Genomic DNA, 9,833 nt, shown 5'->3' with positions numbered 1-9,833 from the left:
ATAGGTCATGTATGAATAGTTCATTGTCCACAGCATCCTCAAACTCGGTATAAGTCCACACACAGGCATTGTCTTCACATAGGAGCCTTCATGTCTTATCCTTGCCAGTTCTGTTGTATGGGCAAAAAGGGAACCTACTATATTTGGATGTAAATAATGGGAATTGAACAGAGAATTTACAGAATTTTTATAAATGTTTTTAAAAAATTCCGCACAAGATCTGTAAATATTTAGAGCGTTGCGAATCAACTGGACCCGTACTGATGCACGTCACTTGTTTAGATAAACAGACAAGGGGACTGCCTTACAGCGCCTGCGTTCTCTCCCGGCCAGCGGGTGATAACATTTTTGTGAATGGTTAAATACTGTCACTTACCCAACTTCCTTTGGGTCATTCACATCAGGGTTTTGTGATGCTGCTATTAATTTATTAAAGAAAGCTTGTTGGTTTAATCACTTTTAATTTTTTTCATGGTCTTATCAGAAAATAAATAAATGAACGTGCCCTCTCTTTCTTTCATCTGTCCCCCATTAAAATCTTTCCTGAGTGAGAAATATGTCCTGACCAAAAAACAAAACAACAACAAAAAAATGAGGATAAGAATGAGGATAACTTTCGTTTCTCCTCTCACACTTGAAATATGGCCCACAGTTGATTAATAACAGAAATTAGTGTCAGCAGATATCCCAACACTTCCAACCCCAAAACTTGTTAAGTATGAAGACAGTGACAAACTATTCCCCCTCTTCAGGAATTAACTGTTAAAAATGACATTTTTTAAATGACCTCAATTTGAAGAATGGATTTAGTTCTCTGCAACTTAACCAAAGTCAGGTTGTCCCCACAGCAGCTTTGTTTCTCTTGAGCTGTAGTCATTAACCATGGTGGTGCCTCAAGAAGCCCTGTCCTGGGGCTGCCTGGTGGGAGTACCTGCTGGAAGTTTGGTGTGAGTCCTCAAACCTCAGTCAGGTACAGTTTTGTCTTATGAATAGTGTGTGTGGTGGTGTTTTGTTTTGAGTTTGGACTGAACAAGTGAAAACAGTTCCTTGGAAATGGTGCTGTAGGCTGAAATGTGTGGTTGCTTTGTTTCCCAAACCAGATGGGAGATGTGCAGGCAGGCTGCCTGCGAGACTGAGCGTGCACGTAGAAGCTTTGACCCAGCAAACAGATCACCCTGTTTGACTTGCATCAGGGAGTCTACTCGTGGGGTCAGCCCCTGAACTAGCACCTTCCTGAGCTGTAGGGGCTTGCAGCCTTCCCCGCCAGAAGCAAGGCTGTCCACATTTGCTCAGGCACAAAGCCCTGTGGCTGAGCAACCTGGCTTCCAGACCTGAGCTGGTGCATCTACATCTGTGACATGTTGCCCCACAGAGCCAAGTCTGGGGTGTGGCATCCACAGAGTCAACCATGGTGGCTTTGGGGACCTCTGAGGGCCTCAAGGGCTGTCCTTTGAGGACAAGGGCCTCCTCCTTCAGTCCTGTGCTTGCTGAAGATAACAGCAGCTACCCAGAAGCTGTGGCATTTGGGAAGCAATATGGTTCAGAGCCAATGCTGTGGAGCCTCAAGGCATCCCACCTCAGCATGGCTCTCCTTGTTTTAATTACTTGTGAGTCAGCAATAGTGTTTATCTGAGTGATAATTTAAAGATGCTGATGTTAGGTGATGCATGAGTAGTCAGTGTGAACGGTGTGGTTAGTGCCTTTTTCTCTACAGAGACACTCATGTCAACAATTAGTGCCTTTCTTCTGGACAGCCCTACAAAGAGGTTCATCACTGGCATAGAGCACAGCCAGTGCTCTTCACTTCCAAGTCAGCAGGCTGACTGCAGTCATCTGATGTGCTGGAGCCACAGGGTGCTGGATGTGGAGACCCAAATTCCAAAGGAAAAATATATTTTAAAGAAAAAAAGCAAACCACAAGCAGCTCTTCAGAAATATTGTTTAGCTTTGAGCAAATGAAGGGTGTCTGATACTCTCGCAGACAAATTTTGCTCATCTGGCATTCCAAAAGCAGTGTCTGTCATGTGATAAAGATGCAAATGTCTCTTGGATGGGTTTCCTCCCTGGGTCACAGTATCATTGGGATAGCTACATGCCAAGCCAAGAACTGCACTTGGCTTTGTCTCCATTTCAGACTGGGGCAGAAAAGGCATCAGAAGTTTTTTCCTGGGAAAAAGCATACAAAGACCACCAAGCCTTGGGCAGGTGTAGCAGAAGAACAGAGATGGACAGATGTATGCACGCATCTGCACACATGAACACACACATATCCCAGAGACCCCAGAGAGCAACAGGAGATGTCATCATGCTTCTGTCTTCCCTTGAAAAAATGGGAATAGCTGAACAGCTGGGGAGGAAACCTGTGATGGGGAGATCAAATGTGGCTGTAGGCATCACCATGAAATGTGGGCTGTTCTAGTGATAATGTAGTGGTGGGGGTGCGTGTACCAAAAAGTGTTTTGATTTTTTTAATTTTTAACTATGAAGTTGTTATTGACTGTTCTGCCTCTCCTTCGTTTTTCTTTAAGTCTCAGGTCTTCTGCTTGTTTGCTTTTACACACACTGAAACTTGTGCTCTGAAGCTGTCAGAAGTTGACAAAATATCTATGTGATGTGTCATTCCCTGTTGGCTGTGCAGGGATGCTGCAATCCCCTAACAGCATGGAGATGGAGAGTCTTCAGGTGAGTGATTTTTGGTATATATGAGACAGACAATCAATGCAGCAAGGCACGCTTGCCGATTAAAGAACCACACCAGAAGATCTTTAGCGAACAGTCAAGTGCGTGAGCTACACACTGAAAAATTTTGCTTAAAACTGTCCTAAACTATGGGTTCTGCTGACAGCAGGAGGGTATGTCGGTACATGGGGAGGGAGCCTGGCAACGCAGGGTGCCCTGAGCTGCCCGCTGCTCCCAGCAGCCCTCCTGCACGCTCCCTCCAGGAGGGTGCTTGTTTTACCACCCGGCACAGCGTGGCCTGGCACGCTGCCCAGCGGGGATTTACTCCACGCTGTGCTGAGCAGTGCAACTGCAGAACAGGTTGCAAAAGCCTGGCCTCCTGGGCCACAACTTCAAAGATTTGGGGAGGCACCTAGCAAGTGGATAAGTGTCTAGCGGTGACACAAGTCACAAGTTTTTACTGTGGAAAACTGAGACTGTGAAGCAAGCCTTGTTGCATATTATTACATCTCTTATGAATGTTGCCTTATGTACTGCTTCCCCAAAAAACGAAGGATCTCTTAGCATATATATACAATTTTCCCAGCAGTCTCCTGGGACAACGGCTGCTGCTTTGTCACTCCAGTGGGCTACCAACACTTAGGTGTTAGGTGACTTGAAAAATGAATCATGCAGCATCACACAGGGGCACGTTAAATCCACTGTTCTGAACTTTGCTGTGCTTGAATCGTAGTTAGTTCAACAAATTGGATAAATTAATGTTTAATTAAAATACAGCCTAATTATCCAATGTATGTTTTTAATAGGATCTAATTGTGGCATTTTGAGTTATTGAAATTGCTGATACACTAAATCGCTCTATAGGCTGGTGCCTGTTAGACCACTGCCTGGTTGCATTTGTTGAAATTTAGAGCAGTTTTACATTTGTGTGTGCTGCTGATGTCAGTGTCTCCTCCTGCAGAAGAACAGGCGGGTGCTGGTGACAGATGCTCATCAAAGCCACTGAAGATTTTAATCAGGGTCCTTTCCCCTGACTGAAGGGTAGAACAGTTCTGCAACTTTTTGGGGAGGAAGACTTCAGTGCCCCTCCTGCAGAGCCCACACTTCCCAAAGATCATGATACTGCTCAAAGCAACAGGTAAGTGCAAATGCCCAGCAGAGATCTCAGCTGTGTTGAGGGTTCCTCCCCTATAGGCACCAATAGTTCATGTCCCAAAATGTCTTCAGAGAGGATCCACAGGCCGCAGTGACTCGCCCCTGAAGCCACGGCAATGTTTAGCCCCCTCAGCTAAGTACTCCTCCTTTTTGCAGCACAGCCACAAGGCTGGCACACACGTGGGCTAACCCTCAAATGAGCATTTGATCTATCTTGCACCTTTCCTAGGTGTTGCTGAAGAGACAACTGCCTGCATCCTCTACCAGGGTGTCCTACAATGGCATTTGGCAAAGTGGCAGGATGTGTGCCTGACTCTGTGCAACAACGTAGGTGATGCAGCAAACCACGGTGAACCAACGCTGGTTTCCCTTAGGCAGATCTTTATTCCTTGAGTGTAAATTAGTGATTGATTGCCTGTTGCACCATAGTTAGTTGGCACTTCTGCCTTAAAAAATAGACAGGACTGTGTGTTGGGCCTGAGCAGCAGCCCCAGTGACAGGCATGGTGGGGGGACATAAGTCCAGGCAGGCCTTTTTAATGAGAAGAGAGTAGAAAGTTTGGCTTGTTCCTCCTAGCAGCGAAAGATGGGTGAAGAAAGCTCTCCATCAGGACATGAGGGAGTGCTTGTTCTGACTAAGGAGGGAGATGAGCTATTTAGGCTAGAGGAAAACATTGGCATACAAAAAGGGCCAGAAATAAACTAGGAATTAGAAGCAGGTTTCTAACAAGTGGAGTATTCTAGGTCTGGGACTGCACTTTCTGGTGAGGCAGCAGTAACAGCAACCGAAAAGCTGATTGAGGGCTCAGCTCTTGCATTCACTCAGGAATTTACCCTGTAGGGGTACAGCGGGAGGGCCCAGCTCAGCCCTTACGTCCTCAGCCTCCTGGCTGGCAGAGCTTGGGCACCAAGCCAGCCATCTGCACAGCAGCACCTCTGACCTCCCTGGCAATTTGTCCCAAAGCGTGGGAGGAACAAACATCTTTAAGCAAGAACACTATTTTTGTGCTACGGTCCTTCCAAGTCCTCGCAAAGCCATGAAAAATGCCACAACTTTGGAGGAAGGCAGGCAAGGCCATGCCAAGTCAGTGCATCTCCCACAAGTGGGACAACATGAAGTCAAGGGAGAGTGGAGGCTGTGTTCCCAGCCCCAAATTGTATGAAGCAATGTTTCATTTACATTCTCAGAAGCATCCAGAATCAACCAACTTGGCTAGCCCAAGCCTGACTGGATGCAGTCACGTAAGTTTAATTTAGCCACAACTGCATCTTTGTGGACATTGAGTATTATTGGAGCCAGTCTCAGTCTGCTCTGGAGAGCCGCAGTGCTGAGGTAATGTCCTGTTGGGCTGCCATTAGCTAGTGTAGTGGAGAAAACGCTGGTGAGCAGCTTTAAGGGCTGAGAGCCTGCTTTGTGCTTGCACTGTCTGACTTTTTTAATGCTTTTCTTTGTCACTGCATTTCCAACCATGCAGCCAGGAACTCCATGCTTTTGCTTCAGTAAAATAAATTGTGTTGTTGGCCTTTTAAGCTCTCTGTTGTTAAAAGTGGACTCAGCTGAACGTGGCAGGCAGCAAGGTTATTGTTTTCTCAGTGTGAGTGTTTCTAAATAAATTGGCAGCATGGGCACGAACTTCTGGGCAGCTACCAGCCAAGACCAATTTGAGAGTCCCAAAGGTTGGGACATGTTTCCAGTTCAACAGTTAAGAGCTGGAACATCATCAGATAAAAGGCGAGGACTATCCTCTCCTGGGCTTTATGCATCAGACGGGGACCTCTCGGTGGCACAGCAGCTCTCCCAGGCTCCTGGGCAGCCCCGGCTCTGTGGTCAGACCCTGTGAGGGTGCAAAGGATGTTTGGGTACCTAGAGGCAGGAGGGGAACCTGCATCTGTTGTCTCTCGTTTCTTCTGCTGAATAAATTTTCTGTAGCCATTCCATGGAGGCAGCTGTATGCACCGGATGGTTTAGCACACTCTGCATCTGTTTGCTGTTACTGAAGTTGCATTTGTGTGTCATGGCCACACAGGGAGAGGTGCTTGGGGAGGAGAGGTCGACCTGTCCAAGGGCAGCCAGGAGGCTGCAATCCTTGTGAAGATCAGGTTTTGCACAAGCAGACTGGCAGAAAAGGCTTGCTGTGGACTGCCACAGCAGTCAGCACACAGGCGGATCGACAACAGATCCGAAGCAGGATGGAGCTGGGGACAACTGGACACCTACAGTGGCACACGTTCACACAGGGCACTTGGCATCTTCGGTTTATCCGGCGTATGTTCCAGTACAAGCTTTCTTTCCAAATGTGGGCAGATAAACAGCTCTTCAGTGCTCTGAGCCTGACCCTGTGCCTGGGTGGTGAGGAACTGATGTATTTACAGATTTTAGCCTTGAAATATAGAGTTTCCTTTCCCAAGAACATCATGTTTCTGTTTGGTATGCATGTTTTCTCCACCACTGCGTGAATTCCAAAGAAGAACATTCTGCCACCCTTCGTTTGTTTTTAAATCTTAAAGATATCTAGATAAGTGAATTCTATTAAAGGAAGGTGTTCCCTGGTTTGTAAAAAACCCCCTGATATTTATTGCTTGGGTTTTTTTCTAAATGAAAATGATTCCTGATGCTTTGGTGAGGTAGGACATCCAAGCACACCAAAGGTGTGACATACCTTTACCACCTCCATTCACAGCTTCCCAGGCAAGGAAAGAAAAAAAATAGTTTGCAGATGATCACTGATGACCATGGCTCAAATGCCCCCACTGCAGCTGCAGGAACCTGGGGTGACCTTTCACACCTTCCAGCAAAGGCAGGGCGATGCAGCCTAATTCAGTGTCTCAGAGAAGGCAGAGGTGCTGCGCAGGCTCTCCTTGCTGTTGGAGAGGGGTGCATTGTCAGGGACCGCAGCAGGGCTGCCACCGTGCCTGTCGAGTCCCCATGCTTAAGGCTGTGCCTGCACTCAGCTCTCGGTGGAGTGAGACCTGTTGAAACACTGAGGTTTTTTCTTGGGCAGATCCATCAGAAAAGGAAATGTCAAGGCCATGTTTAGGATTTTTAAATTAGTTTTCTTTTTTTTTGAAATGTGTCTGGTGGCATAACACTTGCTGAAATGGCATTTTGTTTCCTGAGCAGAGCAGTCCTGTGGTATGTCTGCGCAGGGATCTGATACAGATCAGCAGCCCAGGACGGCAGGGAGGCAAATACTCGGTTTTGGTGCAAACCTTGTGGTGGCCGCCATTTCTCAGCTGGTTGTTTTATCTCTCTGTACTCCGGGAAAAGGATCTTGATGCAGACGGTCTGCAGAGCTGTTTCAGCTGTTCAGACAGCTCAGCCACAATATGTTGCCTCAAATTATTTTGTTAAGCACATGCATCAGCTGTACTTGTTTTCCTTGAAGCTATGAGAACCACAGACCCTCCTGAGAAAATTCAGCTTCTACATAGACATAAAGAGCTTGACAGTGCTCTCAAATGTACCCTGCCGCACAAGGCAGTGAGCTGCAACCCTGCTGTGGCCCATGAAGCTCTTTAGATTTTAGACTATATCATTAGTTACTGCACTCCCAAAGCCTCGACATCTGGAAGCTGAAGCCAAAAGGGCTGTGCCGCTTTACGTCCTTTCAAGATCTAGGTACTACCTAGAGCTGTGGAGGCTCCGGGATGGGTGTTGATAGCTGCAGAGGCTCTGGGATGGGTGCTGAGACCCGTGCTGGCTCGGGGATGGATGCAGGAGCTGAGGCCAGAGTGAGGCAGGGACACACAGCAGGGTGCAGTCCCCGCTTGGCCGAGCCTCCAGTTTGAGCCGATGGGGTATTTCTGTGGGTACTCAGTGGCACGAACGTGGGACGGAGGGCAGGGGCTGGTTTTGGCTGGCACATGCCATGGGAGACACAGCTCCAGTCAGAGCAGCAGCGCTGGGCCGTGGTCACGATGCCACGAGGCACGAGGGGCGATGTTACCCGGCAGTCAGCCCGGCACTGAATGACGAAGTGAAAGTGTGACACTTCTCCACTTAGCAGTACAAAAAGAATAAAACTCATCTGTCTTACAGCGAGAGAGCCATTGTCCCCTCTATTGAATTTTCATGCACTAAATACTGAATTCTGGCGAAAACCATGCTGCACCTGTTTTCCTCCTCCTCTGCGTCCCAGCACAGATGCTGACACCCAGTGGCCATGGAGTTTCTAGCGTGTGTACGAGATGGAAAACTTCAGCAGAGATGCCTCAGCCGGTGAGATACTTCTACCTTTTCATTTCCTCAAGTGCAAGAGGAATAAAGAGCTCCTGAGAGATGCCAGCCTTGCTTTATGTCTTTCAGCCATTGGTAGGTTATAGTGGTTGAAACACTTCAAAATCTTGTATTCAGAGGCCAGTCAGAAAAATGAGAAAATATGAGGATGGATAATGAGGAAACAGAAGGTAAACTGGTTTTCAAATTACTTTCTTGTTGGCAGCTTGAAAATAGACCTCTGTGAGAGAAGGAGAGCAATTTTGTAAGCTCAGAGACCTTGGCATTCGCCTTCCGTGTTTTGCTGCTTCCCAAAAGCAGTTAGAATATGACAGACGCAAATTGATTTTGCATTTCCCTGCAGCATGCACAGGATCGTGCTTTCATATGTTTGACAAGTCTTGACATTCTCTAGGGAAAAAAACTCTGTAGGAAAAGTTGCTTTTTATTCTTCAACAAATGGCTCTAAGACTTTATCAGTCAAAGACAGAAAAAAGACCCTAAACTCGAGGTTATGCAAAGGAGTTCTTTTTGTATGTTTGGCAAAGAAAGACATGCCTCACAAGACATGCGGGGCTAAGATGGTAAAAACACCACGGAATCCAGACATGAGCTGGGAACAATAAGAACAGAGTATGCCAAAGGAGGGATTTTGAAAGCGCTTTACTGAAAATATTAATTATGGACTACAGCAAGTGAATTAAACCACTGTAATGCAAATACTGTGTGAAAGAAATATGTAATTAGTGTAATTCTATAAACATAAGAAAAAAGCATACTACTGAAATTCTAGCAAGGTTCAGGATGTTAGGAAGGACTAGCAGCTGGCCACCTATTAGGATTAAATTTTGCACAAGCTGCAGAAGTGATGCTGTGAGAAAGCAGGTGGGGGGTATCTTGCTGCTCCTGCAGCAAGGACCCTCTGCAGGGGTGAGTTTGGTGAGCGGGGAGCCCCGTGCCAGGGCCAAGCCCAGCTTGCCTTACCTAAACACTCCTGTAAACCTGCAGCATACAGATACCATAAGTAGATGTACTTAATTTATCACTCTGTTACTAGGCAGGTTTCTAGGCAGGCTTCAGCCTAACTTTTATATTTTGTGGTTACTGAAATAGCTCTGATCGTTTTTGGGTTGAGTTCTAGCTGCGGAGGTACGTCGTCTGTTCCTTTGCCACCTCTTACCTGTGCCCATTCTCTTTAATTCTTCTTCCCTTCTTACCTCTTTTTGGACAAAATTAGACTAGAAACTTTAACCCAGCTTAAACCTGTCCAGCAGGTTGGGGTGGCCGCACCACTTGGCCCACTCCAAATGCCGATGCCCGGCGTTCCCACATGGTGAAGCGGGTGAGATCTCATCAGATGTAACCAGGCCAGCAGGGTGGGCTCTAGCTGCCTGCCTCACTTTTCCCCTGGGGGAGATGCACAATGCACTCGTGTTTTTAGTAGATATTTAAACAATTTAAGAGGCTGGCAGAACATCAGAGGCCTACCAGGAGCTATTTCCAGTAAAGGCAAATCTCAGTGGGACTCTTTCCAATAGTTTTCTCTAGTGCTTTTTCTGGTTTTAACCATTATTATTAGTGCAGTAACTGTTTCCCTGGTGGCAGTTCTGAAAACCCATAACCCAAATGCTATCCAGTTCTGGATGTGCAAAAGTCCTCTAGTTCCTGAAAGTACCTGACTTGGCTGAGCATCTCTGCTCATCCTGGTCTTGCAGAGCAGGAGATCCAGGCTTGGTCCTCCCAGAGATGGCCCTGCCCTGATGGCCCATTGCTCTGCAGGGAGC

This window comes from Platalea leucorodia (genome assembly GCF_965183815.1).
Source record: "Platalea leucorodia genome assembly, chromosome: 10".
Classification (NCBI taxonomy): domain Eukaryota; kingdom Metazoa; phylum Chordata; class Aves; order Pelecaniformes; family Threskiornithidae; genus Platalea; species Platalea leucorodia.
The sequence above is the reverse complement of the archived record's forward strand: the minus strand, read 5'-3'. Positions refer to the sequence as shown.